Source organism: Nicotiana tomentosiformis, chromosome 6 (genome assembly GCF_000390325.3).
Source record: "Nicotiana tomentosiformis chromosome 6, ASM39032v3, whole genome shotgun sequence".
Classification (NCBI taxonomy): Eukaryota; Viridiplantae; Streptophyta; class Magnoliopsida; order Solanales; family Solanaceae; genus Nicotiana; species Nicotiana tomentosiformis.
Window position 1 is genome coordinate 103,507,026 of NC_090817.1, and position 18,782 is coordinate 103,525,807.

Sequence of the window (18,782 nt, forward strand, 5' to 3'; positions counted from 1 at the left end):
ATTTTATTACGGGGTCGTTTGCTCAAAACTCAACTCTCCGGTCAACTCTTTCCATTTAAGCTTGTAACTAAGAATTGTTCTTTCAATTTATTTCTGAATCTTCCGAAAATCAAACTCGACCACACCTGCGGGTCATAATACATATTACAAAGCTGCTCGAGATCTTGAGTTACTGAATGGGGCGTTAATTCTTAAAACGACAAGTCGGATCGTTACATGATACAATCTATTCACACGTACATTGTGAAATGATGGGTAACAACCATCAAAATAAGTTATATATCGCGTAATTAATAAGTTCACTACTTTCTCTTACTCACTACTGCTTTCACGAACAGTATTATGCAAGCACAAATTAAAGAGTCTTATTTGATACAAATAAATTATACTAGTATCTAACTTTAATTATAGGGATGGATTGGGAGTCAATGGATTTGGAACTGTGATATGCTCAAAAAGTACTTTGGAGATGCTATTTTTAATATCGGCGTTTGAAATTCCATGCCCATCTCCATGCAGATATATGCACTGTGCCGTTCGTGCAGTATTCTTTGCAACTTCAACAAATGTTCCAGAAAATAGCAAGTTGTCTCTCTGAGCTTTGTTCATCATTTCCCATGTCTCCTTTATCAAATATTGTATGTGTTCTCTTGCCTCTTCTTCCGAAACACCCTTTTCGTTTATGTAACACTGAATTGACTTTGGAACGTCCCCCTTTCCAATTCATACTGAAATAAATATAGGAAAAGAAAAATTATATGAGACATCGAGAATTTGTAACGTCTACTAATTATTTTTGAAGGCCATATATTTCATACTATTTTGATCCGAAAGAAAAATAAGGGGTTATTTTTCTGGAGGGATTTGAAACCTTAAATTCATTGCCCCTTGTTACTATAGACCCAAACAAATTTGAATTTGAAATGCAAACTCATCGCAATTCGTTCATTTCTTATTTTGAATATATATCTCATCATGAAAGTTTTTAAAACGCTATAACATTTATAAATTTTGAAATATCTTTCTTTAGTCACATATATCTCCATATATTCTATTGGACCATAAAGTAGATTAGAATGAGGAGCCAAATAAATTTCATGTGAAATAAAAGGTATAAAAGCATACCGATGATGTCCCTAAATCATCAGCGAAGCGAACAATTGTTGAAGACCAGCGAATTATGTCTGGGTACTTGCTTAGTGATTCCAATTCCTCTTTGGTAATTGTGTTGGTAACTAAGAAGAATGCGTGGATTAATATCATAGGAATTGAAATTGAGATCCATGCGTTATCCATGTATTCTTGCAGAGTTGGCTTATGTCCATTATAGTACCATCTTGCTTCTTGTAAGTAAGCTTTGCACAAATCTGTCCACTAATTAATTAACGTGCATGTGTTTCAAATAGCAGATTAGATATTTAGGAAATTAATAAAATAGGCATGTTTAATCTCTGGGACAAAAAATATATTCTAATAACAACCATATGAATTCTTACTGATTTTGTAAGGTAGGGTAGGACATTGATACCCTTCTCTTTAAGAACTTAATACGCCATTTCATTGATTGTGTTGAACAGCGCAAGGTACGTTACTTTCATGTATTCTGGAAGTTGCTCCATTGCTTTTAGCTCCCATCTGAATGCATTAATTATTACCAGAAAAATATATTTTTACATTCTAACCGAACGTGAATAAAGGGGTCAATTAATTATTAGAGCAAGTACATCGTTTCAAGACCCAACTTAGCTAGTCTACAAATATTTGAACGTACGTGAAAAGAAGAAGCTAATTAAAAAAAATCTTGAAAATGTTAGTCTCTTAATCATTATCTTGAGACAAACAATAAAAGTTGAGTAACGCATGCACTACTAGAAATTCGCTAAAAACCGACCAAAAATACCGACCAACGTTGGTCGGTTATGAAAAATTACCGACCAAAACGCGACCTTTACGGTGTGGACGGTATTTTGATGGTCGGAACGGCTTACCGACCAAAGTTGGTCGGAAATTACCGACCAGCTTTGGTCGGTATATTAAAACGACCATCTGACAAATTTAATTACTTACCGACCAACTTTGGTCCGAAATGTATTTTATTAATTTAATTTTACCGACCAAAGTTAGTCGGATTATCTTTTTTTATTAATTATTAAAATTAAAAAAAAACGACCAACTTTGGTCGGTAATTGAAAATATATATTTTTTAAAACTAATTAAAATTAAACATTACCGACCAACTATGGTCGGTAATCTCAACAATGCAAGCAAAATACCGACCAAAGTTGGACGGTAGTCTTGAATTCTGGGAATTCAACGTTCATTAACCGACCAACTTTGGTCGGTATTTTGGAATAATTTTTTTTTTATTAAAAACCGACCAACGTTGGTCGGTTTTTCTGGGATTAATTTTGGCATAAAATGCCTGTTTTGGCAGCTAAACCACTTGCCAGCATACCAATACAACAACACAACAACAACAACAACAACAAAAAAAACACAACAACAAAAACACAACAACAACACAACAACAACAACAAAAACAAAAACACAACAACAACAACAACAACAACAACAACAACAACAACAACAACAACAACACAACAACAACAACCAAAACATTCAATAAATACTTTAAAACTAATAAATTAAAGTTCAATTGAACATAAAAATTCAAAACCAAGTTAAAACTAATTACAACTAGTTCAAAACTGGTTCTATTTGTCTAGCTCAAAGTATATAAAAGTCAAGGGGTGTTTTGTACAACATCATCATCACCGTCTGATGAACTTTCATCTACAAGACGATATAGAGAACGGTCTTGTGGAAGACAGGAAGCACGATCACGGGGAGGACGGGAGGAACGATCACGAGCAGGGCGGGAGGAACGATCACGTGGAGGTCGACCCTCTGGAGATGACTCATGAGATTGGGGCAACGGAAAAGCTCCACTAGATAGGAGAGTTCTGATCTGAGCTTGCATGCCAAGGAATTGAGCATCTCTAAACCTTTCTCTTTCCTTGGACGCTTCTAGCTCTGCTGTGAGCTTTGTCACTGTCTCCCGCATAGCGGAGAGGCTCTCCCTATTAAGTTGCTGGCCATGCGAGGAAGTCCCTATTCCTCGCATTCCACACTTATAGCGATGGAAGTTTTTAGTAGGAAGCCCGTATACCTTCCCCCATTTTGGACCGCCAACAGACTCCAACCATATTCTTTCAGCATCCTCGTCCGAAGGTTGGGTTGGCTCACCCGATTCACCAGCTGGATGACTACGGATGAATTCCTCCACGTTACTTTGGTAGCGACCCTATATTATTTTAAATTAAATCAGTATTTCAAGTTGTTTATAAAAGTAAATTATAATACTTAAATAAAATTGAAAGCTTACATATGCAGTCGAGGCCCGGTCCTCGACCCACCTATCTTGATCCCCCTCTTTCTTCTTCTTCACAACATGTGTCTCCTTGAATAGCTCATCATGACTCATTGGACGCCCATACTTCTTTTCCTGAAAACAAATTAATTTAGTTAATAAACAGAATAGATATACTTAGAAAAGTAAAATAATTTAAGCAATTACGTACCAATCTTTTTTTTATTGTCCCTAGGTTGATCGCACCTCCAGTGTGCAAGGAGCCTCCCTTCTCGGATGCACGAGCTTTCTTTCCTTTTTCGCTCCTCTCTAAGAACTCTGCGGTAAGCCATTGCCTTTGCAAATCATTCCACAAATTCTCAAGTAACCAGCCAGGCCTCTTGTTCTTCTTTCTAGCATCCGAGAAAGCATCCGCCAATCTCTTGCGAGCTTTATGATGAAAATTTGTAGCCACTTCCGCGCTATAGCGGTCTTCCCATACACACTTGCTCTGTATTTCAAAAGTTAAATATTAGATGGAAACATCATAAGTATAAATTATTAAACTGTTTAAAAGAACATTTATACCTTAAATTGATTAAAAATTTGCTCCTTTAGTGAGAATGGGCAATCAGTCCAAGTCGCATAAGGGCCATCATAAAGCTTTCTGATGGCATTGGTGATTATTCTCGTAGTTTTATTACCCGGCCTGAACCTGCAATTTAACAACAAAAACACATTAATATCTTAGTAAAAATGTTACAAATCAATAGACGCAAAAATAATGAATAACACTTACCCATCACCCTCAGGGACTATGATGATCCTGCCATATCGATCATAATGCACTACCTCGTCATCACCATCCGAAGTATGTGTATCAGATGCATGTGAAGACGGTGTAGGCGGGTCAGAGCTAATACCTCCACCCTACTACAGGCTTAGTTTTTATTACAACCCACCAATCGGACTTATTCCGCCGCAATGGATAATGAGCATAATACACTTGCCTAACGTTATGTGCAATTATGAAAGGATCATAGCGATCATACTCCCTCGTATGATTAACCTCAATTATGTTGTATTGGTTGTGTACTCTTGTACCTCTTGTTGGATTTGGGTCAAACCACTTGCATCTAAAGAGTATCAATTTCTTATATGGCCAACCTGTATATTCTAGTTGTAATATTTCTTTGACCACACCATAATAATCAATATCTCCAACTTGATTGCCATCACCACCTAGAACGCACACCCCGCTGTTGTTGCTATTTTTATTTTTAGAGCAATCCTCTGTATGAAACTTATAACCATTCACTACGTACTTAGACATTGTTGTGACCTGAAGCCCAGGTCCCCAAGATATATCTTTCAAAAATTGATTTACACCATTATTTGGATTATTTACCTACATAGAGTTAAAAAAAGTCATAAGTTAGCACAACTTATGAATCAATTTTTATACATTCACTACATATGTATATATATATATATATATATATATATATATATATATATATATATATACACACACACACACTTACAAACTGTTTGAACCACGTATCAAATCTCGTATATACAGCATCATAGCCAAATTGACCCACGAAGTGACTGTGACATATCAAATATTTTTAGTAGTTGCATCAATATGTAGTCACAGTAAATTTTATATTTTGATAACTAATAAATCAATACTTACTTGAGAAATGGTACAACTTCGGGACAATTTAGCAACACATGAAGTGTAGCTGACTTGTACTCCATATCACTCAAACTTCTCTTTCTAACATCCTTAGAACATCGGCCTGGTTGATTGAATATGGACATTGGTGGATATAATGGATCATTCACACATTCGACTGTGTGCCTATTGGGCCTATTCCTAGAACATGGCACGTTACTCTCAAAATAATAAGAACAAAAATGTGCAGTTTCCTTTGCAAGATAGGCTTCGCATATAGATCCTTCAATCTTATTCCTCTGCTTAACAAATTATTTGCATTTGCCAATTGTCCTACATAATCTCATGTTAGCCAATAACATTCAAATAAAATAGAATAGTACATCAAACTTATAATATTACCTCTCAAAGGGATACATCCATCTGCATTGAACATGCCCTCCAAGTCGTGCCTCGTGTACAAGGTGTATTGGAAGGTGTTCTATCACATCAAAGAAACCACATGGGAATATTTTTTCCATCTTACTAGAAATTACAGGGATGTTCTGGTCCATCCGAAGTAGGTTTTCTTCCCTTAATGTGGTAGAACACAAGTCTTTGAAAAACAAACTAATCTCTGTGATGGGTTTCCAGATTCTTTCAGGCAAACCACAAAATGCAATAGGCACTAAGGTCTCCATGAAAACATGGCAGTCATGACTTTTCAAATGGCTCAACTTCCCTACCTCCATATCTACTTTTTTTCCAAGATTCGACGCATAACCCTCAGGCATCTTTAATTTCGTAACCCAATCACAAATTTGTCGTCTTTCCTCCAAAGTGAATGTGTAACTTGCTTTGGGCTTGAACACCTTACCATTGTTTGCTGTCTGCAAGTATAATTCAGGCCGCCTGCAATATTCTTGTAAGTCCATTCTAGCCTTCGGGTTATCTTTTGTCTTACCTTTAACATCCATCACTGTGTTGAACAAATTATCAAAATAATTCTTCTCAATATGCATGACATCAAGGTTGTGTCGGAGAAGATTATCCTTCCAATAAGGCAACTCCCAAAATATACTCTGTTTCGTCCAATTATGATTAATACCATATCCGGGGAATCTATAAAGGTGGAGCCTCAGTAACTTTACTGAAGTTCTGGACCCTCTCCCAAATTTCCTCACCTGAAAGTATCGGAGGTGGAGAATCATATTCCACTTTATTCTTTTTGAATGCATTTTTCATCCTTCTAAACTCATGATCATCAGGCAAGAATTGACGGTGACAATCAAACCATGATTGCTTTCGGCCATGTTTCAAAGTGAACGCTTTACTATTTTCCATGCAGTAAGGACAAGCTAGCTTCCCAGCAGTCATCCACCCAGACAACATTCCATACGCAGGAAAATCATTAATAGTCCACATTAAATTAGCACGCATATTAAAATTCTGCTTGGTTGATATGTCATATGTTTCAACACCATCATACCACAATTGTTTTAGCTCATCAATCAAAGGTTGCAAATATACATCAATCAAACTTTTCGGATTACGTGGACCGGGGATAATACAATTTAAGAATATATATGGACTAGTCATACACAACTCAGGTGGTAGATTATAAGGTGTAAGAAAGACAGGCCAACATGAATATGGTGTCGCAGATATAGAAAAAGGCGTGAATCCATCGGCACACAGACCTAACCGAATGTTCCTTGGTTCACTAGCAAAATCTGGATATGTCCTATCAAAGTGCTTCCAAGCTTCTCCATCTGAAGGATAACACATAACACCAGGTGGTCTTCTATTTTCAAAATGCCATCTCATATGAGGAGCAGAACTCATCGACGCATATAACCTCTTTAACCTAGGTATAAGAGGTAAATAATGCATTGCCTTGACAGCGACCATATTCCCGCTGGAAAGCCTCTTGAAACGAGGCTTTTCGCAAAATTTACAACTGTCTAAAGTTGCATCATCTTTATAATATAACATGCAACCATCTTCACAACAATCAATTCTCATTGACGAAAGTCCTAACTTAGAAACCAATCTCTTCGCCTTATAGAAATCACCAGGTAAGTTGATATTAGGGTCAACTAGTTCACTCATAAGGTCAATGAAATAGTCCATGGCTGCTTGAGAAATATTCCAATTAGATTTGATACTTAGTAATCTAACTGCAACAGACAGCTCAGAGTGCGGACTTCCTTCACGTAGTGGACGACTAGCTTCCTCTAACTGTTCATAAAAACGTTTTGCGTCATCATTAGGAGTTTGTTCAACATTTTCATTGCGCTCACCCCCAAAAGCATCCGCAATCATATCCTGAATTCTAGAATCAAGATTTGTATTCTCCACCGACCTACTACTTTCACCAACAACCATGTTATGAAATATCCCACGGCTACCATCGATCTCTCCATGATTAGTCCACACAAAGTAATTCTCTATAAACCCCTTCCTATAAAGATGAAGCTTAACTTCCTCCGATTTTTTAAACTTCATACAATCGCACCTGACACAAGGGCACCTAATTACTCCTTCACTTTGGTATGGTGGAAGTGACATTGCATGTCTAATAAAGTCATCAACCCCTTCTACAAAATCCTCCCGCAATCCCCGCCGATTAGGATAATTTCTATTGTACATCCAAGTACGATGTTCCATCTATACAAATAAAACAAGAACAAATTAATTTATTCTACAATTATAAATTAATTATATCTTTTTTAGTTAATTCAAGATAATTATTTTTTCCTAATTACACCAATTTATATCCTAAAAGTTCAATTCATATCCAAAAGGTCCAATTCATATCTTAAAAGTTCAATTCATATCCTAAAAGTTCAATTCACAAGAACAAATCCTAAAAACTAAAATTTCAATTCATATCCTATGAGTTTAAACATAAACTAACTAAACTAAAGAAATTCAACCCATACCCTAAAAGTTCGATTCACAACAACAAATTAATTTATTCTACAATTATAAATTAATTAACAAAACTAATTAGTTAATAAAACTAATTAAAACAAGACCTAAACCCTAATCCACAATAAAATGCAATGTTCAAATAATTGAAACACTAATCAATTGAAACTAATTCATAACTAATTAACAAAACCTAGAAATAATAAATAAAAGGGTTGTAATAATTCAAACCTAGAATTTTTAGGAGATGGAGAAGGAGAGGGGCGGCAGTGGCAGTGGCAGCGGTGACGGCGACGGCGAGGGGGAGGGCTGGATGCGAGGGGGAGGGTTGGGAGAAGGAGAGAGGGGAAGAGGGAAGAGGGAATTGAAGAGGAAAATATATCAGAGAAATGGGGGTTTCCCCCGTTTTCACTTCTCTGATTTTAGAATTACCGACCAAAGTTGGTCGGTAATTTTGGTCGGTACATTAAGTGCTGACCGTTTGACCAAAAACCGACCAACTTTGGTCGGATATTTTTTTTAAAAAAAAAAATTCTTTTTTTTTGTGTGTTTTTTTTCTTAAAATATTATAAATTATAAAAAAAAATATTATAAACTACAAGAATTTATTTTATTTAACTATGCAATTATTATAAATAATTATAAACTATAAGCATAATCTTTATAAATAATTATATTAACTATTTAATTTTAAAAAATTATAATAGCATTTATCTAAGTAAATTTTCTAAGTTATAATTAAGTATGTGAGTAATTTCTCACACACACACATACACTATATTGTAATTGATGCTAATAACTTCTTTTTTCATTCGTTCATCACTAATAATGCATGACATAGATTAATCGATATATAGGTCGAGACGTTTTGATGAATCATCGATTAATATTCATCAATACATCTAAGTAAGTTATAAGTCGATGAATCAATTTACAAATAGATATATTTGATGATAAAGTATATATACTAATTAGTATCTTCCCAAGTCTATCCCTAAAAGAACCCGACCCTGTGGTCCTAGCGCTTCATGTTCTTATATATATATATATATATATATATATACACATACAAACACACTTCATTGTAATACTTTAACTATATATATATATATATATACACACATAAACACACTTCACTGTAATACTTTAACTATATATATATATATAGCTTGTTATAGTATATGTTAGTGTGTATATATATAGCTTGTTAAAGTTTGACCATGTTTGACCTATTAATTTAACTCGTTTACTTAATATTAATATCTTCTTTCGTTTATTTAATTTGTGATCCATATATATATATATATATGTCACAGATGTTTAGTATTAATTCTTTTATTTTTCATTCATTCATCACTAATAATACATGGCATAGCTAGATTAATCGATATAAGTCGAGACGTTTTGTTTTTACTATTAGTCGATATAGGTCAAACGTTTTGTTTTTAATATTCATCGATGCATCTAATTAAGTAAGTTATAAGTCGATGAATCAATTTACAAATAGCATGTTATATATAGTATATGTTAGTGTATTAATTATTTGTATTACAAAAGTGTTAGCGAATTACATTTATATTATTTAGATAGTAAATATAAAAGTAATTCGAAAGTTTGATCAATATTGTTGACGTAATAACCGACCAACTTTGGTCGGTTATTTTGCAGAAAATAAAAATTACCGACCAAAGTTGGTCGGTAAATGCTTCCCCTACATTAACCGACCAACGTTGGTCGGTAATTTTAAATATAAATTCTTAAATATTATAAAATATTTTAAATAATAAAATAATTATTAAAATTTAAAAAATTGGATCCAGATTACCGACCAACGTTGGTCGGTAATCCAAAATTTTCTTGTCTGACCAGCTTGGTCAATTCATTGACCAATTTACCGACCAACGTTGGTCGGTATTTAGTTTTTAAAAATGTAAATATTTTTTTCCCCAGTTTCCGTCCAACCCGGACGGTTTTTGGTCGCATTTTTTGACCGACCAACGTTGGTCGGAAATTGTTGGTCGGTTTTTAGCAGATTTTTAGTAGTGATGGTTTGTGTTAACTGTAAAGCAAAGATAAATGAAGTTAGAGATGTAGTTGCTCTCATAAAATTACCTTTCTACAGCATTAGTAAAGAGTTGTAACTCTTGATAAGTCCCATAAATATCATCAATGGTTGTAACAAAAGCATTGATCTTAGTGAGCATTATTCGGCAGTGTCCTTGTTGAGGCTCAAATACTTTCCCTGTTGTCCAAAAGAAACATTCCGCCAATCTGTCCCTTGAAAATGGCAACTTCTCTGCTAGGCATGTGTTCTTCCACCACCTTTAAATATAATTAATTACTCATCAATGCTACATGAGAAATTGTCAAAAACATGTTCTAAATAATTAAGTAGAAATACTTCTTTAGTTTCTCCTAATTATTTAATCTTCAGATATTTGTTAAACCTATGTATTGACGATATATATATATATATATATGGAGAGAGATGTCGTCACACCTTGATACATCTCTTAAATCTTCTTGATGTGTTGCTTGAACAATGTTGAAGTCCAACTTGGCAAGCTCGAGCAAAAGAGGATTAGCGTTTGGCATTTTCTCATAAACGTTAATGTACCATCTTGTCTCTAATCTAAACATCATCCAATGCGAAGGAAGTTCCAATGCATGGCGGACTAAAGTTGCTGTTACATTCTCCTCACTGTGTTCATAATTTTCAAGATAATTCTTAACTCCAACTTTGTGACTCTTGTGGCGAGTTTCAAAGTATTTTCTGTTACTGTAGAGAAAAACGAAGCTTCGTACAATTGCAACAATCTTTTTGTGTCTTTATCATGAGTTTCTTTGAAATTATCATCCCCAATCTTGTAACTGTTCAATATATCTAAACAAGAGAAAAAAATCTAAATATATGTGCAGATCTTTCATGGAATAAAACCTATAATATGAAAATATATATTCACATAATATTTTGTCATAGAGACCGATTATTGGTAATCATAGATGCTATATATCTATAAAGATGATTATTAATTATATACAGAGAGATAATTCTACTGCAATAAAAATGGTTATTGTTGGTAATAATTGGTAAAATACTGTTTTAGTAACAGATAGAATATAATATAAAAATTTGGTGCCAAAAAGATTTTGATTTTATATTAAAATATTATTATATAGAGATTGTTATATAAAGGTGACTGTATATTCTTTTCAAAACATTGATAAGTCTATCGGTTATGATTTAGTTCTTCTTTTGTTACATTGGTAACTCTTAAATTGTGTAACTAATACTATAATAACTTAATTTGGGTAATTATACGAAACACCTTTATAGTATGATTTTGTTTCGGATACACTCCCTATATTTTATGAAATACTTACACCCTTTATACTATGAAAATCCTACACTTGCACCTCTTATGAAGTATAATCTTTTACTAAGTATATTTAAATATAATTACTTAAAGACAAATTAAACTTGTAAATAAAAGGTTCTTATATATTGATTTTTTTTAAAGTTTGAGAAAAAGAATTAATATTTATGTTAAAAAATCTTATTAATGCCTTTTATGTATTTGGAAAAATATTATCTTTCGGAACTCTTAAATATATATAATGATGTTATTCATATTTTCTAAAAAATATTAAACCTCTTATTAATGAAAATTCTATAAAGATGAAAATTCAACTAACTAAGAAAATTTGAAAGATAATTTTGAAGCGGAAGAATAAATAAATAAACTAAAATTAAAATAAGAAATATAATGATAAAATATAATAATTAAATGAAAATACAAATAACTGCATGTTTAAAGTGCATGAAAGTTATTACTAATTTTTCATATATCTTATTAAGTAATTATGGTATTTTCTTATTAATGAGTTTCGAAAGATACATATTTCAAAAAAAAACTTGTTCTCTTTTTTAATCAAAGACGTGATCAAAACATTTCAACAAAATACGTTCATCTTCTTTTTAAAATTTCATTAAAATAGATAAGCAAAAACTTTTTATTTAAAATTTGATTTACTTTTAACAATTATATTGTAACATACCCAATTATGAATATACCTCATTGGGGGTGTAAGCGTAGGCTTTTTATAGTATAAGGCGGTAAGTATTTGCTTTTAAAGGGGTCTATCTAGAATTGAATCATATAATAGGGGGGTGCTTAGTGCAATTAAAGCTAGCCATTAATAGGATCACATGTATGTATGTGTATGTCGCATGCCAACATTCCAACGTATACAAGGTCGACTTCCCCCAAATGTTTCATCTTTTTATTAAATAGCACAAAATTTGAGACTATTGAATATAAGAGCATAAAAGAGGACCCCAAAACATTCACCGATGAACAGTACGTAATACCTTGAGAAATATCAAAACCATGTTCTCTCAAGAGTTTAAATTTAAAAGCCGTAGCGTATAATAATGAATATTCTCCCGCGATTATGTTTCTGCCCTCCTTCTGTAATATATCACTACTAGAAATCCGGTAAAAACCGTCTAACGTTGGTCGGTAATGACAAAAAATCGACCAAAATACGATCATTTATATTTTGGCGGTATTTTTCACTACTAGAAATCGGGTGATTTCCGTCCAAGGCTTTCCAACCGAAATCGGTCGGAAAAAAAACCGACCGAAATTGGTCGGAAATAAGAGTATTTGGTCGCAAAAGTCAAAGAAAATTTTCTGACAGCAAAAAAATAAAAATTCCGACCGATTTCGATTGGAAATTGATCAAATATTTGGTCATACTTGTATATACTGTACAAAAATAATTATTTATTAAAACTTTTCTAAATTTTCGACCGAAATCGGTCGGAAATTGGTCAAATATTTGGTCATACTTGTATATAATGTACAAAAATAATTATATATTAAAAAAATTCAGAATTTTCGACCGATTTCGGTCTGAAAAGTTTGAACTTTTTGTTTCCCGCCCAAGACAAAAATTATATATATTTAATTAACCAACCGAAATAATTATAATTTAATATTTCCGACTGAATTCGATCGGAAAAACGCTTTTATACAAATTAAAATATAAATTTAATAATATTTGTGTGTGTAAATAATAAAGAGCTTTTAAATAAATAATATTTAATACTTATTTGATATATATATATATATACATCTTAATATAGTATTATATTCGATATAATATAGCTTATATACTATACATTTATTCGATATTACATTAGCTATATTAAGATATATATATATATATATATATATATAGCTTATATACTATACACTTAGTATATATATTATACTATACTATATATACAACAACAACAACAACCCAGTGAAATCCCACTAGTGAGGTCTGGGAGGGTAGTGTGTACGCAGACCTTTCCCTACCCCGAAGAGGTAAAGAGGTTATTTCCGAAAGACCCTCGGCTCAAGAGAACAAAAAGACAAAATAAGACAATATCAATATCACCACAGAAATCATAGGAAAAATAGGAACAACATGAAATCTAGAAGAAAGATGCAAAGCAAAAACGAAAAAAGCAAAAACAAAAACGATAGCTAGTAAATAGGTCTGACACTGAAACGCAGAATAGTAAGACACGACATTACCTCGAGCTAGCTTAGACAAAAACCCTACCAGACTAGTCTCAGAACGGTACGAAATAAGACAAGACTCAACTACTTCCTAAACTACAACTCTAATACTATACTATATATACTATACTATATATACATCTTATACTATACTATATATATAGAGAGAGAGAGACATCTTAATATAGCTAATATATATATATATATATATATATATACACATACACACACACATCTTAATATAGCTAATGTTATATCGAATATAGCTTATATACTATACACATCTTAATATAGCTAATGTTATATCGAATATAACTTATATACTATACACTTAGTATATATATTATACTATACTATATATTTGTGTGTGTAAATAATAATGAGCTTTTATATATATATATACACACATCTATATATATATATATATATATATATATATATATATATATACACACACACACACATCTTAATATAGCTAATGTTATATCGAATATAGCTTATATACTATACACATCTTAATATAGCTAATGTTATATCGAATATAGCTTATATACTATACACTTAGTATATATATATTATACTATACTATATATTTGTGTGTGTAAATAATAAAGAGCTTTTAAATAAATAATATTTAATACTTATATATATATATATATACATCTTAATATAGCTAAATTATACTATATATATATATTATATATATATACACATCTTAATATAGCTAATGTTATATCGAATATAGCTTATATACTATACACATCTTAATATAGCTAATGTTATATCGAATATAGCTTATATACTATACACTTAGTATATATATTATACTATACTATATATTTGTGTGTGTAAATAATAAAGAGCTTATATATATATATATATATATATATATATATATACACATCTTAATATATAATATAGCTAATGTTATATCGAATATAACTTATATACTATACACATCTTAATATAGCTAATGTTATATCGAATATAGCTTATATACTATACACTTAGTATATATATTATACTATACTATATATTTGTGTGTGTAAATAATATTGAGCTTTTAAATAAACAATATTTAATACTTATATATATATATATATATATATATATATATATATATATATATATATATATATATAAATAATAAGTAGTTAACTAATTATTAAATATTAACTAAACATTTCCGACCGATTTCGGTCGAAAATGGCATGGTCAAACGGTCAAATGTCACTTAATATTTCCGACCGAATTTTCGATCGTTTTCGATCGAAAATTTCCAATTTAGATCTGCCAGGGACGGGCTTCTTCCCCATTTTCCCATTTTCTCTATCTCTCTTCCATTTCTCATCATCTCCTTTCTAGTTGCATTTCCACCCAAAATCAACTCTTGTCTCCCTCCTCACCCAAAATCAAAGCCCCCCATCGTCTCCCTCCCCTCCCCCGCCATTGTTCGGCCGCCGGCTGCCACCACTGCTTCCTCCGCCACCACCACCCACTGCTTTTAGCACCCAAAATCAAACCCCCTCTCTTCTCTTTCAAGGTTAGTTATCTACATTTTTAAATTTAAGTAATTTTAATTCTTTTATTGTATAAACTAGAGTTTAGTTAATGATTAATTAGATTTAGGGTTTACCCCTATTGATTATGTTTATGATAGCATTATATATGTTAGAAGATTATTATTATTTTAGGGATATATATGAACTTTTAAATTAATAAGCACTCAAATTATTTAAATTAATTATATTGTAACTAAAATTTATTATGTAACTTAATTCTATAAATTAATTTGAACTATGATTAATATAATTTATTCGTTCTTTATGTAGATGAAATATCGTAGTTGGATGTATAATAGGAATTATCCTAATCATCGGTTTTTAAGGAAGTAATTTATAGAAGGGGTTAAGGAATTTATTACGCATGCAATGTCACTTGAACCGTTTCGGATTGGAGGGTTGATTAGGTGTCCTTGTGTGAAGTGCAAGTGTTTGTAATTTTTTGGATCGGAGGATGTTAAGGCTCATCTTTATAAAAAAGGATTTATGGATAATTATTTTGTGTGGACTAGTCATGGAGAGATCGATGGTAGTGATGGTGTATTTCATAATGTAGTTGTTGGTGAAAGTAGTAGGTCGGTGGGGAATAACGTTCAACATCCTAGATACCATGAAATAGTTGCGGATGCTTTTGGGATGCACTTCGATTTTGAAACCCATGAAAGTGTTGAACAACCTCCTAACGAAGAGGTAAAATATTTTTATGAACAGTTAGAGGACGTTAGTCATCCACTAAGGGAAGGGAATAACTACTCTTGTTTATTTAATATAATTGCTATGTTGCAGGTTCATTCCTAATTATTATGTTACAAAGATAATCACTGATATTCTTGGCGGGTTGTATAATGCACCCCATCCGACTTGGAGTGACTTTCCAGAGGATCTCGTGCAACAAATGTTCAACCAATTTAAGGTTTTAATACAATTCTTATCTATTTAAGCATTATATTAATAATATTTTAATCTAACGCTACATACTTTATTTGCACACTAAGTGTGTCTGGGAGGACCGGTATAACCGTGAAATTTGTGCAAATTGGGAGTACAAATGTCGTAAGAGACTCTCTACTCCTTCTGCTCTGCTCGAAAGGTTAACAAGAAGTCTTCATGGGTTCTACCGAATATATGAGAGGATCTGCAGAGATATTGGGCCACCGAGAAATTCGAGAAGCAGAGTGAACTGGAAAAGAAGGCCCGAGCATCTGAGAAGGGTGGCTCCTTGCATTGTCTGGGTTCAAGGAGCATAGGGAATACGAGAAGACAACTGGTAATTTCTTAAAATATTTCGGTCTATTTTTATCGAACTATATTTATATATGTTAATTTTGTTAACACGTTTTATTATATTTGTAGGGGAAAAAAATATGGGATGAAGATGAGTCATGATGAGTTCTTCATGGAGACTCACATCCGGAAGAAGAAGGTACCGACAAATCCAAATAGATGGGTTGAGGACCGGGCGGAGACTACACATGTAAGTTTCATAACTACTATAAATATTTATAATATTATATAGACAGAAGATCGAGGCGATTGATAGGTCGACTATATCATCTATGGAATAGAAGATCGCAAAGATGACAGTAGAGCTTGAAGAGACAAAGGCTAGAGAAAAAAAGAGAGATGAACAATTTGGTACCCTTCAAGTTCAGCTAGAAAGGAGGGACGAACAATTTAATCTCCTTCAAGGTCAACTGGCCAATCTTCTTGCTAGTGGTGCTTTCCCCATTCCCCGATCTCGTGAGCCTTCCCTATGTGCCGACGATGAAGGTTCTAGGAGTGAAGATGGAGATGATGCTAGATAAAAAACTCATTGAATGATGTGTATTGCTAAACAAAGTATTGAACTTGTCAATATTTAGTTGAGACTAGTTTTGAATGATGATTATATTGTTATTTTGTTATTGAACATTTTAGTAGTTGTTGTTGTGGTTGTTATTAGTTGTTGTTGTTGTTAGATAATGGTTGTTAGTGTAGTTAATAGTTTTTGTTAGTTAATTGTTGTTGTTGTTGTTAGTATATTCATTGTTGTTGATTAATTATGGTTGAATGGCAGCAATATAATGCTGCCATTATAGGATGGATATTGGTTGTAATTGGCAGGTGGTGTAGCTCAAAAATAGGCATTTTTGCCCAGTTTTTACCCAGATTTCCGACCGAATTCGGTCGGAAATTATGAATTTATATTTATTTTTATAAATAAATTAACAATTTATTACAATTTACAACTAATTATTTAATTAAATAAAATTATTATTATTTTAAATTTCCGATCGAATTCTGTCGGAAAATGAAAATGAAAAATAATAATAATAATAATAGTTTCCGACCGATTTCGGTCGGAAATTTGAAAATTAAAAAAAAAAATTAATTATTTCCGACTGATTTCGGTCGGAAATTAAAGTTTGACAGTCAGTCAACGCTTTGATGTTTCCGACCGATTTCGGTCGGTACACGTTTGCGACCATTATTTTCCCGACCAATTAAAATTGGTCGGAATTCGGTCGGAAATTATCAATTTCCGACTGATTTCGGTCGGAAATAGCGGACGGAATTACACTCTTTTTTTGTAGTATTTGTGGTCGGAAAGGAATACCGACCAAAGTTGATCGGAAATTACCGACCAACTTTGGTCGGTCAATTAAATTCAAAAAAAAAAAAATATTGCAAAAAAACCGACCAAAGTTGGTCGGTATGTTAATTATGTAATAAAAAGATTCACCATCTGGGAATCGAACCGGGATCTGTACTGTGGCAGGATACTAATCTACCACTAGACCATTGGTACATTTTGTTTTAAGACTTTCTTTTATTTGATTTATACTCTTTAATTGTATTTTCGCACGAAAATAACCGACCAAAATTGGTCGGTTTTATTAAAAAGTAAAATTACCGACCAAAGTTGGTCGATTTTTTTAAATGACCCGCCAAATTAACCGACCAATTTTAGTCGGTTTTTTTAATATTAATTTTTATTTATTTTAATTGAAAAACCGACCAAAGTTGGTCGGTTTCTTGAAACATAAATTTCGCGGGACTCAAAAATAGTTTCCCGCATTTTTGCGCCAAAGAAAATCGACCAAAGTTGGTCGGTCGACCTTGATCGGTTTTTGCCGAATTTATAGTAGCGTATGTTTTTGGTGTATGCTTCTCAAAATTTGAAAGATTTCTTCCTTGAAGTGGTAACTCAGTCCAAGTCTTTGTAAGTTGTCAATCAGCTCCAGCTTGTCTAATTCTTCTTCATCAACATCGTCCATCATCTTCAACTTCTTCCGCATTTCCTCCTTCAATTCATTTAATCGCTTCGTATAGTTCTCTCCCTACGTACGCAAATTTTTTAAGAAAAAACATTAACTTTCAAATAAAATGATCATTTGATAAAATATTCACGTGATTATGATCCGTGCAAATATACTACACAGAGATATTAGTATATATTATATTTGAGTAACAAGAATGACTTATAATAACAGGTTGTACCACATAATCATTGTTAATGGATTGGATTTATTCGAAAGGCCAGGTAGGAGGTTTGTAATTCCCAGAACGCCTATGGGTATTCATATTTGTTGGAATAGAGCTGTGACTCAATGGTGGTTCAGCTTTTGGACTAGTGGAATTAGCTTTAGACATGCTGCAGGCTTTGGCTTTTGATACAAGTGATGCCTTTCTACCACTGAAAAATGGAAGAAAAGGAGTTG

General features: G+C 32.6%; 1 pseudogene; it reads right to left on the reverse strand.

Moving 5' to 3' along the window:
- Nucleotides 1–305: 305 nt before the first annotated feature.
- LOC104085984 ((-)-camphene/tricyclene synthase, chloroplastic-like) lies at nucleotides 306–18,782 on the reverse strand (annotated as a pseudogene).